The sequence below is a fragment of the Triturus cristatus genome, chromosome 1_2, assembly GCF_964204655.1.
Source record: "Triturus cristatus chromosome 1_2, aTriCri1.1, whole genome shotgun sequence".
Lineage (NCBI taxonomy): Eukaryota > Metazoa > Chordata > Amphibia > Caudata > Salamandridae > Triturus > Triturus cristatus.
The window spans coordinates 175,816,127-175,832,269 of record NC_140580.1 but is presented as its reverse complement, the minus strand read 5'-3'; the positions used below and the strand labels follow the sequence as shown (position 1 = coordinate 175,832,269).

General features: G+C 42.8%; 1 protein-coding gene across 6 annotated transcripts in view; it reads left to right on the top strand.

The window, feature by feature from the left end:
• The first annotated feature begins 464 nt into the window (after window positions 1-464).
• The window catches only part of ADD3 (adducin 3), a 326,180-nt gene continuing 310,501 nt past the window's right edge, over window positions 465-16,143 (top strand). For 2 of the 6 annotated variants that reach the window (XM_085603440.1, XM_085603439.1), the window contains exon 1: window positions 495-631. The gene's annotated coding sequence lies outside the window, so the exon portion shown is untranslated. Of the gene's footprint in view, window positions 632-16,143 lie in introns of all 6 variants that reach the window. The other 4 variants (XM_085603444.1, XM_085603437.1, XM_085603438.1 and 1 more) reach the window with 4 other exon arrangements.

The window sequence follows — 16,143 nt, the reverse complement described above, 5'->3', positions numbered from 1 at the left end:
CTCTACTCATCATATGTAGTGCTATGAAGTGTAAACAAATCCTAACCCTGACAATCTCACATTTTGCGGACTGAGCCTGTTCCATCCCAACACGCACGACATCGAATCTCCGTAACCCACTAAAAGAGGTAGTCTTGCTATGTGCTCAACTCACCAGTGTTTTAGGAAAACTTTATATACCTGAGAAAAACAGTAATGCTACCTGTTCCAAATTGACTATTTCTTAGAAAGTCTAATAGACCCATTGTAAACAACCGCCCGCCAAACACCCTCTTCGCGCCTGACTCTCAAATCACCCTCCCGTCCCGAACTAGTCCGACTCCTCGCCCGGAAAGGTCTGCTGGGAATTATAGTCTTCTCGGGCCACGCCTCCAAAAACTGCACGTGGTATGGCGTCCGTAAAAAACTACAGTCCCCATCAGCGCTTCTCCTCGTTCCTACAGGGCTAAGAGGTGGACTACGTCGCCACTCGCCTCAGCTGTGAGTGACGCCCTCCTCAGTCTGGACAGAGACCAGGAGAACAACACGTAGAGGAGGAGCAGCTTGGAGGAGAGGGAACTGCTGCACGGTCGGCGGCGGCTGGGGAACCAAGCGGGCCGAGGGCGCAAGAATCTCCCATGGTGTCTGCAAGGTACCCGCTCTCTCTGGTCACTGCTGGGGCGGTATACCGGGGTAGGGGCGAGGATAGGAGGGGCGGGGATAGGAGGGGGCGGAGAGGGAGCTACGCCTCTGCTAGAACTGTGCGCTAAAACCACGATGGGGTGCAGAGTGCATGTGAGCGATATCTGCAGCCAGCCTCCTCTGTGTGCAGCATGCCTCTGTCCTGGGGCGCGGTTTGTGGGTCGTGGAGGAACGGAATCACAGTCATGAGGAGTGCTCGTGTGCTTTCTCTGCAGCACTCTGCTCATGCTGCTGCCCTGCAACGCATGATCGCGGGAGGAGGGGCTCTGCAGTGGGCTGCACTCTTGTCTGCAGCCCTTCGGATCAAGGGATGCTGTGAACTTGGGATTCTAGGGTTCGCATACACGTTATGTAGGGTTCCAGGCTTCGAGTAGGTGGGTGGTGCAGCTGGCTTTGCTCTATCAATGCTCGCTGTTCTTTAACCCGTAGTGCTGAGGTTCCTGTGCGTGAGACGTGAACGCCCCCACGCCGAGAACTCGTATTTGTGTTTATCTGTACTCAGCCCCTTTAATCCATGCAGTTTGTGAGTCTCGAAGGGCAGAGATGTTTTCCTTGGGATGAGCTGCATCGGGATGTGTATCCTTCTCTATCTTCGCCCGCATCCCGCACATTTATGTGAGGGCGGGGCGGTGGGAGTCTGTGCTGGGTGGCGGGCTGAGGTCATGTTTGGATGCTGTGAGAGGAGTACTTGGACATGGGCGGCTCTCTATCATCAACGGGAAAGGGCTGTGTACATGCCAGATACCCGCACCGTGTGTTATTCACAAGTCCTTTTCATCAGTGTGCTTTACGTTCTTATGCGGTCTGTTTGCATCCGAGCTGTAAAAACGACTAGTCTGACAAAACTTATTCCAGTTGTGAACCCTAAAATAAGGGGTTAACTATATGAAACGGTTTGGCGATGAACCATGGCCCTTGTAACTTTCAGATAAGTATTTGATACTGGTCAGATTCGATCACAGTTTAATGCGATTTTTTTGGGAGTCTTAAATCGTGAATACAGCTCAGTGGTCACATCTCTTCTCCACATTTAGTTGCCACGCTTTGGCACCTATATTATTGGGCCAAAGGAGAGGCCAGAGACTGAATGATCATGGAGCTCGTACTACCTTCTTCCATCCCCGTAAGCAGGTTCAATGCACTCTGTGCTGCTCGAGGTTTATGGAAGGTTTACACCAATGTGGACGACTTTGGCCTTCATTGTTAGCCATCTGGCTCCTTACAAATTCACCTGCCCTGGATTTGATGAAGGAATGGTGCTGAAGCCCCTAACCTGATTTTTGGGGGGACAGCAGCTAGGGAAAATATAGTCAGTTAACAAAAGGGCATACATGGAAAATACTTCATTTAGGAGTTCAGAATTAAGCGCCATGCAGATCGCCACACATTTAATGAACCTTACCAGCCCTCTTACTCTCAAAGAGCTATAATAGATGACAAAGCTTAAATAACTTGTGAGAATAAATGTTTGAATTTTTTTTCTTTTATAGATGTATATAGAGAATTTCTGCTTTTTGTCAAACTGCAGTGTTAAGAGAGAAGTAAAGACATTGTCATCCATGTACCTGAGTAGTAACCTCGTGAGGAAGAATTCTTTTGGTATATGAGTGAATGCTGCCAGATGTAAATGACTAGACCCAGTTGATGTGAATTAAGTAAATCCATAACTACTTCTTTGCCTTTGCTTCACTCCCTTGCAAGAAGTTATCTTCTCTGTTGGGTTCTGTCACTTCATTAAACACAAGTGTGCAATATAGGCATGATCAGAGATGCTGAAGTTTTAGCTTTGCGACCCAAACCATTTTTTTGTGCAAAGCACCTTTTTGTGACGCTAGCAAGTGCCTCCTCTTATTTTAAGTGATTTTCACAGGGTGGTCATTGGGAATCTGGATTTATGCAAAATTTGGTGGCATATACAATGTCCCTTTTTCCCAGTTGCCCTCCTGTCAACATGTACAGCATGAAGCAGTCAAATTGACAGTGGGCATAAAAAAATGAATTATTCTCAAAAGTTACACTAGCTTCATGGGCACCCACTAACAGAGAATGACTTTTAAGATCCTTTGTCTTGCACTTAAAGGCGTTCATAACCTACTGCATCATACCGTCTGGGTTCAAAGCATCAATGTGCACTGCTCGTCGAGCTCGGAATAAAGAACTCCTCTTGGTGATATCGAAAACGAGGTGCAAAATTGGAGGGGATTGGCGATGTTGTGCCCTGCTTATAGACTCTGGAATACACCTCAGGTCGATCCTTGAATAATTGACTACAGCAGAAGCTACAGGTTTACCTTTCTTGAGTAACTTGTTCTGCTGTTGGCCTCTGTACCCCCCTTTGACTGTACTCTGAGTAATAGCTTATTTAATTCTAGTTATTCTGTTTTTCACCTAGGCCATCAGGCAATTGAGTTCTAAGTTCTGCATCATATAACTTATAAATGAAATACACATTTATATTTCAAGGGAGAATACTCTGTACAATATTACCTTGTTGTTGATTTGCATACAGTGATCATTACCGCTCAATAGTTGATTTAATTTTTTTTGTTTAGCTGCTAGTTCTGCTTTACGGTGGTTACCAGATATCATAAGACTTATTGGTTAGCGCTTCAGAAATTCTGTTTTTATTATGCTTGACTTAATGGTGCAATTCTTTTTTTTTTTTGGGGGGGGGGGGGAGGGGGGCTGGAGTTGTCGAGCATTCCATTGGATATCAAACCTTCTGGAACTCTGCCCTCCTCTCCCCCCACCAGAGGGTTGTGGCCCCCCCTGATGGTTGCACTCACGGAGTGACAGCTCAGACATGGACAAGGGCTGCAATACGTGGATCCAGCAAGCTGTGTTTTTGTATTGAACTAATCCCGTTCCCCACCCCACCCCTTGATCAGTTTTGACAGCTGCAATAAACGCCCCTTCTTGTAAGGCAGAGAGAAATCTCACCGTTGCGTCGGTGTCGCTGCTGCTTAGATGTCTGCTGCAGCGTTAGATCGGCCACCCCCCCACACCCCTGACTGGCCATGCGGCATAGGCACGTTTTGAAGTCCCATCTAAGCCGCCCTGTCTACCTTTCATCTCTCTTCTAAAGGATATGAAATAAAATGCACAGTGTTTGGACTGTGAGGAAACGTGGTTCAGATGTGCTTTGTGACCACCCGAACGGTTAAGAGGAAAATGCTGATTGGTCATATTTTTTCTAAAGCTAGCCAGTCTTTCATGGCCTTCTCTATGCAAGGGTCGCATTTGATAATTTAGGCAGATTGACTGAGGAGTCGAATACACCCTCTGATAGTTTAACAAAAGTTAGTGCCACCAAGTGGAATAATTGCATATTACTGTTTGTAACTGTCTATATTATTTTGTCTTCCACATCAACCCGTTCATAAAAATATATGTTTTGTGGTGCCTCTGGTTCTGTTTAATGTACATCACTCCTACCTGCAGAGCAGATCGGGCAAAATACCATTACTTCGCTCACTGTAAGTTTTTTTTTTTTTTTTTTTTACCCTTATGCTTTCTATTTCTGTCTGCACTATCTCTGCCTCTGGAACTTTGCTAACCCTGCCCTCGGAGCTTTTTAGTGTAACGCTTTGCATGTTTTTAGTGAGATTAGTAATGCGCAATCTAATCTTTGAATGGGGTCCAGCTTTAACTCCTAAGGGGACGCTTCGAACTTTTGACAGTGTGCAACCTTCTACTGTTCATGACAGGCCGTCGGAATGTTTGCAGCTGACAAGTGATATCTTCAGCAGTCTTTGGTAGGCCTCCAGGTCCAGCCGTGTCAACCTCTGGTTTCAATCACCACACCTGTGTCCGTGGAAACGTATGGACGTGGTTTCAATGAACGTGCCGTTTGGTATTTCTGCACCACTCTAGCCATGGGTATTGTTTTCACATCTGGAAACACTGCCCTCTGAATTTCCTATCAGAAAGTGAAACGCCCTTAGCTGGAAAGCAGATTTCAGAAGTAAAACTATTATTCGAGCACAAGGGGCCGCGTTAGGAGGAAAAGCGGAAGAAGCGAAAGTTACAAAAACGCCTCTTTTGTGGTTACAATTACACCTCTGTTCATGAGGTTTATTGTGAAAGTTGTTACATTAGATTGCAGAATTTTGTGCTTCTGCGGTTGTAATTGTGATGCACTTTGCGTGGACTTTAGGGCTGGTCACACATGATCTGTTTGTAGGGCTTCATCTATAGCTTAGCCTAAAAATACAAACAGAATTTCATCTTCACGAGCTGCCCTGTCTTTTTAAGTTGACTTTTGGTTGGAAGATGTCTTCTGTACTGTTGGTCGGCTCTCATCGAGCCCGCCATCCTTTTGTCCATTTAGAAGTTATTAGAGTTTGCAGACGCATTGTTATGCCGAAAATACTTATCACAAGTCAGGGTTTGTATTGTCAGCCATTTGTCTTTCGAACATACATTTGTAGGTTGTTGACAGAGAGGCAGGCATCGCTAAACCACTCATGCCTCTACCACGCGCCCGAATCACAAATTCGTCTTAACCAAGCATTGCTTTACCACGCGTTTTCATTGCAAAGGCATGAATGGTAAGGAAGTATGTGTAGATAAAGTTCGCCACTACTCAAACTCCAGCCCACTCCCCACCCTGAGGCCTAAACCTGCCCTTAAAACTGCCCCTTCCCCCTGCCCTGAGTCCTAAAACCATGCCTCTTACCATTACTGCCCTGAGCCCTAAAAACTTCCCCCTTTCCAAAACGACCCCAATCCCTTTCACTGCCCTGAGGCCTAAACCCCTGTCCCAATTTAAAAAAAAAAAAAAAGACCACTCCTAAAAGCTCACCCCAAACCCCAGTCCTTAAAACTACCTCTCTCCGATCACTAAAAGCGACCTCCACCTCTAAAACAAGCATTTGCAATGCAATAGGTCTCTGAATTGCGAGATTTTCAGCTATTGGCATTGTAATTGACAATGCCTTGTATTTAAATGTTTAAAAACCTGCTATAATAAAAGGCATTGTACAATACCAATAGGTTGATTTTTTTTTTAGCCAAGCCAATTAAAGTAAACAAAGGAGACCATCTACTGAGGGCGCAATGATGCAAACAAAAACAAGATAAAGGCACATACTAAAAATCAAAAACACACTGACACACACTCACATTAACTTAAATAAACAAGTAGTCCCCAAATAACAGATAACGTTTACAAGAGTAAGGGAACAGTAATTAGCCGGTGCTCCTCGGGTAAAACCGGAAATGATGTATCGGAGCGGGAACAAATAAGGCTCAAGGAAAAAAAATGCAACACACAAATTGGCTAATTGCAAGAAGCCTGCCATATTTCCACATAACACTCCGGTATAGTGTTTACAGCAGGTCTCGAAGAGACAGCGCATGCTCTGCCTTGCTCAACCTAAAAATATATGGATTCCCAAATATACAAAGGTACATTTCAAAACCTAGTTGATTCGAAGAGCTTTCACTCTTGTGCTCGGTCTTGTAAACCTGCATCTAATATTCATGATCATCATCTGATTAAACAATCCCTGAAAAGTCAGGCCTTCCATAGACAGGTCATGTCACAAAAACTAAGTCCCAATATGACTAATACCTTGTGCCTTCTCTTTGAAACATGAACAATGACACATCCAGATATTTAGGGAACTTTAATTGAAAACGAAATATTTTAAGCTGTAGAATCCAATGCCAGCCTAAATCATCATAAGTATTTATAATCTCCAGTTTCAGAAAGGGGTTCCAGTCACAGAAAACAGTGTTCCATCACTACAAGTAGAATCTTGTGACTAAGTATTTACAACTACTACTCCTCTCAACTGTCTGCAACATTTTACAAGTATGTGCTGCAACACACTGCACCATGTTTGGAACATGTCTTTGAACCTGACCCATCTCAACCAACATTCCCACATAAGACTTACTTCATCGAACACCCTACGAACCACACACGCCTACATAAGGACAGGCAAGAACTGACAAAAAATGATACACTACATCATTGCCAGGGACACTATGCACACAACACAATATATCTAGCAGTGGGAAGGTAAAGCGAAAGCGCGATTTATAAGCCCGTTGTAGCAGTGAGCTGACGAGTGGGAATTTTGATTAGGTTACTATATATTTTCAAGTGATACAGTGTAAACTACTCACCAGTGTTACTTTGACAATAACGCAAGGCCATAAAAACTACATTCCATGTAGTACGTTTTTTCTTTAGAGGGAATAAAAGAATGCTGATAGCATACTTCACCCCAAAATTATTTACACCTGGTTCCTCCAAAAGGTTACAAATCGGTTTTTACCTGCTTGTTTTCAGTCATCAAATGGCAAAGTTTGCAACCAAGAAAAACTGCTTTGTACAGCACTCAAAGTTGTCTTTTAGCATGCAAGATTCTTTACAAAAAATTTAACATGTCTAGTGTTCACTGCACATTATGACATAAACACGATTTATTCTACGTGTATGCACCTCTTCTCAAAGTGCAAATATCCTGACTGTGTTCCTTATTGGGGGGGGGGGGGTAGGAATCCGCCAGTCACATATGTTCCTTACGGTCGATAAGTATCCACGTCTGCCCAAAGTGATAAATGCAGCACGGAACATGCAGGCCTCCTGAGACCCTACATCCATGAGAGAGCTATGGGAAGGGGCCGGGGCACACAGCGGAAGCGCAGCAGGTCCACCTAAATGGCGGGAGCATGTTGTTGACACTAGCGAGAGGGTCTCCTACAGTAGCAACCACAACATCTGACCACTACTCCAGTGAGAAATGGCAGTTCCTGCCACTGGAGCCCCTGAAAATTGACACCGGCTTAAGTCCAGAGATCAGCACACCGTCTTATCCAGGAGCGGACAGTGGGCTGAAGCCATTAACTAAATATACGGATCCCGTCCGCTTTCTGCGATTTCAATAGCGCATTTGCTAGCAGCTGGTTAAACACAGGGTGGGTGTAAGACCGGCGCACCTACCGTTGCCGTTCAATTCCCCGTGCCGCTCTGTCTCCTCCGCGCAAACTATATGGTGTCTGCGAGCGCTCTACTGGAAGTGCAAACCATAGGCAAGAAACGTCACGGTATGCGTGGCCTGCTTTCGGGAGCCCCCCTCCTCTCCAGGTCGGTTGGTCAGTGATGCTGAGGATACCCATTTCCCGGGTGAGTCAGCGTGAGGTGCGCGGCGTGGGGGGCAGCAAGCCCGAGGGAGGGGCACAGGCCAGGTCCTCGGGAAGTGCGGGTGCTGTGGGGGGAGGAATGGAAGCACCTCCAACGGAGAGCTGGGGGGGCTGCAGGGACACAAGCTTCAATACAGCACAAAACAAACAAGCAACACGAGACCCTCAATAATTGAAAGCGATACATGTGACCCCTAATTATCGAAACCCCTGCGAGTCCGCCGTGAGCAAAAGAGACTTTGTGCGTGTGCACAATCTTCAGTCGGGCAGGCGAGGCAAACAGGACACAGGGAGGGAACAAACATGCCTCCCTTGCAATCAAAAGTTAGCGTTTATGACGCGCGCCAATCAAAAGCATGGGTGGAGCTTCCACCCCACTACCAAAGAAACCTGACAGAAAACCGACGACAATAGAACTCGCAAGCGGCCAGCGCATGCGCTGCAACGCTAGGCGAGACCTAAAAAATACCTGGCCTCAGCCCCGCTTACCTGTTCTGTGTCCGGAGCTTCCTGTTCCGACGCTTCCCCGCCTATCCTGAATATTAGAGAGCTATCTGCCTTAACCATGCATGTGCGTGGTTAAGGCAGATGCGTTTATCACGCAAGTGTGGCTCTGCCCGCGTTGTTCGGGCGTCCCCAACATTTGTAAATACAAACTTGGCTTTGATCAAAAGAAAGCATGCACCTTTCTGTCAGTGCAATAATTTTAGGGATGGCTGTACCAATTATTTATTTACTTGAGAGATGGCACCCAGACGTATTAAATGCAATAAAGATTTTAGTATGAATAAATCTACGGGTTGCTGTCGAATGTAAGCTTATTTCATTTGCTTCTCTGGTATTTTTCAGTCGTAAATGGCTTGTTTTTCTCATAGCAAGTTTTTCTAGACATGCATAATACATACATTTTACGAAAAGCTGTTCTTGTTTGATCTTCGAGGATTACTGTATGGAGTCATTGACTACTTAAGCTGCTGAAAGATTTTTCTGAAAGGTTAAGGTATTTATGTATAAAATCATTATTATCTCTCATTTAGCGGGGATAGTATGAGACCGGTTATAAACCAGGAAGGCAATTATCTCAATTAACTTTATGGAAATGCTTTTCAAAGACCGTGACCTCAATAATACAAATTACGTACTGAACTTTGAAATAGTTTAATCTAATACAAGTATTCCATAGTTGAGATTAAGAATTTTGATTAAAATCAGAAGGCTGTATAGTCATTTATTAGGTTTTCTATTTGCGGCATACTTTCTTTTATCTTCAAACCAAGATTTGATGTCGTTATTGAAAATGTGTTCCTTTAGACAAACAAATTATCTTGAAGTACTATTCCACTGGCTGCTATTCACAATATTGCTGCTTTTTCGGAATCCTAAAATCAAGAATTAGCCAGTTGAATTATTAAACTTCCAGGAAGTTAAATTAATATGTGGAAATACTTTGCACATCAGTGTCTGAGGCAGTGCTCAGGCATAACCACCAACTGTGTAAAGAATTTCAATTTAAATTCAATGTATTTGCCTTTTTTATTTCCTATGGATATTTTAAAGGAGACGTGGCTCCACTTTCTCAAGCCCAAAGTTGGTGCTCAGCCTTCCTTTGCACCACGTTTTTAGTTATCGATCAGCCTACACAATTGTCCCGATCACCTCTTCCCTTTCAAGCATATTGTAGATCTCATTCTATGCTTCATCTGTTGCAGTCATCTTTACGTCAATAGAACTCTGGGATTTATCCACCGCTAATTCTGTTAAATGCGCGTTGCAGTCACTCATGGCCTAACATTTGGGTAACTTTGATATACATTGTAGAATTTTTCTAAAATTATTTTAATTGTAGCCTAATCTAATGTTTTTTTTTTTTTTTTTAACTTCTTTGCTTGCATATCCCAATGAAGTAGAACTCAATATACATGTTGGTATTACATATTAACTAGAGGCTGAATATACAAATTCTTAAAATGGAAACGTAGAGAAAAGCTAAAATGGAAGCGAGTCTAGCACAGCACATGTAAGCACTAGCTATTTGGACTATTTATCTGCTCTGGCAGTAGGACTCTCCAGATAGCATTCGTTATTTAGTGATTAACCTGGATCTGTTGGTCTTTCAGATAATTCGTTTCCAAGTCAAGTGCTTATACATTATGCTTTTGTTGATCATCACTTACTGCTGATGGCTATAGGCATAGCCAGTGAAAGGAAGGATCTGAAATGTAACCATTGACGAGGATCACAGTGAGAAGTACCACGTTTGTTGAAATAAAAAAAGCTTAGTCTTCGCCTTCAAGCTCCTTACGATCTAGTCTCCATATGACAAGAATGTGATGTCAGTCAGTCTCCAGAACAGAAGAGCGGGTTACAGCATGCAGGAAGAGGACAGACCAGGTCTACAAATAAGAATTGGAAAAGACGTTTCACCAAAACGCTATGGTGCAGATATGTGGCAAGGCAGACAATTATCAAACTACCTTCAAAAGATACTCACACCCTGCACATTTATTAACTGTCTTTTCCCTGGCTGGTGAGCTTTGGCTGTCATGCAAGGTATTCAAGTGATTTTATTTTCCTTTTCAGAAGAAATTATGATTTGAGGGACGCTATCCTTTTGTATGGTGGTTTGTTTTTACTACTATTTTGGCATCGCACTTGAAGCACACATACTCTTGAAACCTGGCCAGCTAGGTGAAGAGTTGGAGTTGATGGTAGAAAGCAGGAGCTGTGTGTTGTGTGGTTTTCTTCATTGCTAGGATTCATGTGTTTCTGTGACAATTTACCCCTGGCCAATAAGCGGCTGAGGCAAGGAGTGGAGCTGCTTTGTATGATTGGTGCTGTGGCATGAAGCTTGTTGGCGGCATTTGAGCTAGTGTGTGACCTGATTTAACCTATATTCAGAGATCCGTCAGGAACTTGGATGGCTGCAACTAGGAACAAGTGACTGGGGAAAGAGTGGTTGAAGCCAGAGTGCACACTGCCTCTCTTGGAGGCAGCAGTACTGGTTTACATTTCAAATTGTGCCTCTGTTGAGGTCTGTCAGTGGAGCCATTTATCCTTATCAGTGAGGACAAAAAGTATTATAAGGGAAGCGTCCACTTTTTATAGACATGCTTGTCTTTCATAAGGAAGTGAAATTGACTTTTGGTCTGTTTGATAAAGTGCAGGGAGAACTGAAATTCTGAGGAGTGTTCGGTTGAGCATTGTCGGTGTAAACATGGGTTCGGTCTGGGAGCAGTACAGCGAGAGAAGGGCTAAAAGAAAATCCTTGAAACAGCACAGAAGGGAGGACCCTTAAAATGGAAGGTAGACCCAGAAGCATGAGAGAATAAACACATGCCAACATCCAGACACTACTGTTTTTCTTCCATCACCAGTTGTGGACACCAAAAAGACCAGGGCTTGTACCAAGCTATACCAAGTGTTAGTCTGGGACACTGAATGTCTTTTGGAAGTAGAGGAGTCTTGAGTCAATGCACCAATGATGGGACAGCAGAGACCCACTGCGTGACTCGCAGGAGCACGTACATCTTCTGAGTTTTCCATAGCATGGGCTGGGTATTTGTTTTGGTTTTTAGACCTCATCACCACAAGAATTATGCATGGGTGGAGATGACCTATTGAGATATTGAATTGGATTCAGAGCTCAGCTCTGTAGTTTGGAGGCTAACACTATATGTGCCCTCCTTTCCTGAGTATGATTACCATCAGCTCACTGGGTTTGGAAGGAATGACAGTAGAGGCAGGAGGCCAGGCCTATTTACATGCCACCTTCTCAGGTTCTACTGGGCTCTACTGTTGAATTTGACCTATCAGTTCCCTGCAACTGGGCCCTTTGCAACATTCATATAAGGTATGAATGTTCTATGGTTGTTTAATATGCACACGTGTGGCAGGGTAAGTATGGAGTGCTTGTGATGTCTTTATCTATGGCAACCAGGAATATATTTTGAAGTGCCTGAACAACAGTGGTACACACGAGGGAGGTTGGAGAGAGCCTGCCAGACAACCATGTAGTTCCAAGGGCTCCTCTAATTCAGCCCTAGGGTTCTCCGTAGTGGATTAAACTCTATGGTGTGTAGGATAGGAGAGAAAGGGTCCACCTAGAAGCGGAGGGACTGCCCGTGATCTGGGAGGTGTAAGAGAAATTGCATGGGGTAGCTGGTAGTAATTCCTCTTCTAGTTTAAGTTCGTTCCCTGTCTTTGAGGTTTTCTCCTTGAAGAAGGTGCCATTTCTTCTAAAATTATTAAACTGGCTACCGTACAAGGCAAGAATCCAGCTGAAAATTGCCTGCATGACGCATAAGGTGCTACATCTCAATACCACCAGTTACCTGGCTCCACAGCTAGAAAAATCGGGGGGCAGCAGATCTTCACGAAGTGTGATCACCTTGCTTCTGAAATCCCAATGAACTCACAAAATGAAAATGGGTGCCAGAGCATTCTCTGCTATTGCACCCAAGATAAGGAACTCTCTACCACCGGATGTTTGCCTAATCTCCTCTACACCCACCTTCAAAACAGAAGCCAAATCTTTTGTACAAACAAAGTTTTTACCTTAAGACACTATAACAGCCACATTGGAAATGTATAGCCAGCAAACTCCTATGGGGACTGTCCCTTCTATTACTATCTTTATTCACGACCAATCCGTGTTATTCTATTGTACTTTATGATTTGTTTGGTTCTCACACATGTATTTCCTGTATTTTTTTTTTCTTTTATCTTTTCAGACCAAATGTTACACTATTCCCATCATGTAAAGCGCTCTGATACCCACTAGGGTCACGTTTGCCCTATAAAAAATGTAATACATAAATAATGATCTACATAAGATACATAGTTTCAAGCCTGATCTGCTGGGGATAAGAATCTAGGTTAACTGAAGTGCAACTGTACATCAGAAGTATTGCGAGAGTTTCTTGGGGTGTGGCAGGGTCTACCATACTTTTTGCAAATCCAATCTTGGACTCACCTGCTTAACTTGTTTAACATTTGAGACCAGTTTATTTTAGTTAATGTACAAGCTCATGGTACTCCACGGTTACGTTGTAAAGTGGGGGGGGGGTATTCATGTCTGAAGCCTGTTATGAACAGAAGGCGATGTTGGTGTAGAACGCTACTATGCCGAGGCCCAGGTCCGTGTTCATGAATTTTGGATTTGGAAAACATAAACTGATATACAACAGTGAGGATTACAGACATAGTGGAAGATTTGCTATATCTAACTGATGTTAGTAGTTATGGAAATCCATTGTGACACTGTAGTCAAGTGAGACTTCACCTGTATCTTAACTAAGTGCGCCTTGGCTCCTGCTACCGTTGCTGGGAGGTCATTTGAAGTAACTTGGAAATATGTTTTATATAAGTGCTAGAAGTCATTATATGATTCGATGGTTCTTGTTGACGATTATTCCCACTGCAAAGACTTAATGCAATTGTGTTCAAAATTTTAAAAGAAAAGTATATTCCGAGTTCATTCTAAATAATCCGTGAGGGTACCATTTGTTAAAAAATGCATACAATTATAGTTATTTGTGAAAGTATACAAATCGGGTATAATTTCCCATTTAACCATACATAATTTGTTTTGTGATACATTTTCAAAATTTCACAATTTAAAAATATATTTTAATTTTATTTGAAGTTATTTTGTCGTACTTCACATAAAAGTAATGTATTATCTTGCTACTTAACATATTCGCTCCATGATATTCTCAGAATCCCCTTTTAGGAAAATGTATGTATTTAGCTTTAAACTTAATATTTTAAAATGTTTTAATAATTGAATTGGTTTCGTTTGAATAAAACGGCTTAGGCTATACCTAAAATAAATCAAGTTACATTGGCTGCTTCACGTTGAAGGATTAAGTTAATGGAGTTGCCCATTGCCCCAGGACGTTTGGTGTACATCAGTGTTGGTAAACATTTGTACACGAGGGCTATGTGCATGCAAATTTTTTTTTTGCATACACATTGAATCAAAGTTATTACATATGAGTGGTGATGTGATCATGGCTGCTGCCAGATGCAGCAATCGAGGTGAAACCCGGGTCAGGGAGCATAATTAAAGCTGTAACTTAAACAGAAAAACAAGACCTGGCTAGCCCTTGTGCCTATCGTGTTCATTTTTAAAAAAGAGACCAGCAGAAAGGAGATATTTATGGCAAAACATTTTCTTTTTATTTCTCCAGGCTATATGTCATTGAAAGGGACGAGAGAATCTTTGCATGTTTCTACAGATTCCGAGGAGCACCATTTTCTATATCTTTAATAGAACTGATATTGATCTCTTTTTGTAACACAATGCTGACTGATTTTGGGTGTGTTTAATTTTGCACTAAAGATTCAACTTTTATTCTCTTGATGTCTGCCAGCCTAATATCGTTTTCATATGAAAGAGCTCGACCCCTAGGATATAAGCGATTTGTGGGAAGGTTGATGATGTGACCATGTATCATAAGGAATAACTTGCGCTCTGCTGTACGCTAAAACGGATATTTTCCAGTCATCTGAGTTCCGTTACCTCATAAAGGAACTTGGCCTTAGGCCTCATTCCTCTGGAACTCATGGGTGCCGTGCAAATTCCTGTACAGCAGAGTGTACTTCACCCCTTGTCTAATAAACAGGTCGCAATAGAGCCTGTAGGGGACTATTCATCTTGAAGAATAATCACAACCCATGTCAGAGTGAACCCCCAGTCACAGAGCAGATAGTCTTAACCTAGGTCAATGTGTAAAGTATTTATGCAGTACCAAAGCAGTAATAACCTTATCACACCCATTCAAAGGGTAATCACTGGCTAGGAGCTGGTAGAGGATTATGCGAATTAGTCTTCTGACAGCCTAGGCAGGTAAAGGATAACTTTCTAAATATTTATTAAAAATCCAACATCACCTTTGGCCCACCACACCGAAAAATATCTTTTAGGTGCTAATCATCGTAAAGACGGGTTACCATTAAATTTGTACATGTCAACTTTTAAATATTATGCATGGTGCCTTCTGTGATACAAGGCCTACATACGGGCAACTTAATATTTAAAAGAGAGGTTTTGACTTGTCAAAATCGTTTTTTTGGGGGGCAGGTTGAGCTGTTGTGTCTACACTGTAGCAGCCAGCTACAATGGTTGGACTGAATCCACGTTTTACACTCACTGTAGTGGATGGCACAATAGGTGGTGCAGTGCACGAGTGACTTTTAACTTGCATGCCCTGAGTACATTTTGTACTATATACTAGGGACTTGTATTTAAGTTAAATATGCCAATTAGGAATTTTCTAATTCGACCATGTTAAAAGGGGGAACTCTGTTTCTGGCAGAACACCGCAGTCTCCAAGTGAAAAGGAACAAGTAAGAAGTGTGCATACGGTTGTCCTCTGTGAGCAGCTCTCTTCTTTTAAACTACATTTTTACTCTAAATTAAAGGGTTTTTTCGTTTAGCGTTCAGAGTAAACTTAATGAAGTGTACCAGTAATGTTCATAAATTGTTTTACTGTACCTCGTTCATTCCAATGCTTGCAAACGGATCTGCTATCTACCCCTGCCTGTAATGTTTTTACATTCATTTAAAAAGTCTAGGCTCAAGCAACCATCTGTCCAAGCCTCTACTCTTCAGTTTTCACAGAGAGGCAATTTTCAAATTCCTTTTGGTGCAACTAAGCACTATAATCGGCTCCTGGAGCTAACCGTGTGCGTCTGCTTGTGGGCTGCACTAACAGAAGTTATCCCATTTCTCAGGGTACACAAAGGGTGTCCCTGAAAGGCTCCAGATCTGCAGTTTGAAGATCACTTAGGGATTAAGTGTCCTACAAATTCTGTCAAAAAACTAAAATCCTGTAGTACTGGAAGATCGGTTATGGCAACCAGTGATAGCGTCACATTTCTTGAAGAGTCTATTGCCTTTCTTACCAAGTTCCTCTGACAAATTTACTAAAATATTGATCTAGCACCGGGATTTAGTAAATTCCAGAAAGGTTTTGCTATGGAATTATCTGCATAAAGTTAAGTAGCTCTCTGCAAATCCTTTTGCATTCGGACACCATCTTTGTACTGGCTGTATTTCTAATTATAATGGAGTTCTGACTAATCCCTCTCCATCCTAATACCCATTTGCAAGAAGGGGTGTATTTCTGCACTGCGATTTGTAACACTGAGCCCCTGGTCGACTATAACATGCATGACGGTGCATAGACATGCTTTAACAGAAGCACACCAGGCTGACCCTGCAAAGGCTCCATGTTTTAACTTTTCAAACAAAGCCAGCTGTTTGAGTGTGGCTCTTGTGGTGGGGAACATGCAATGGAATAG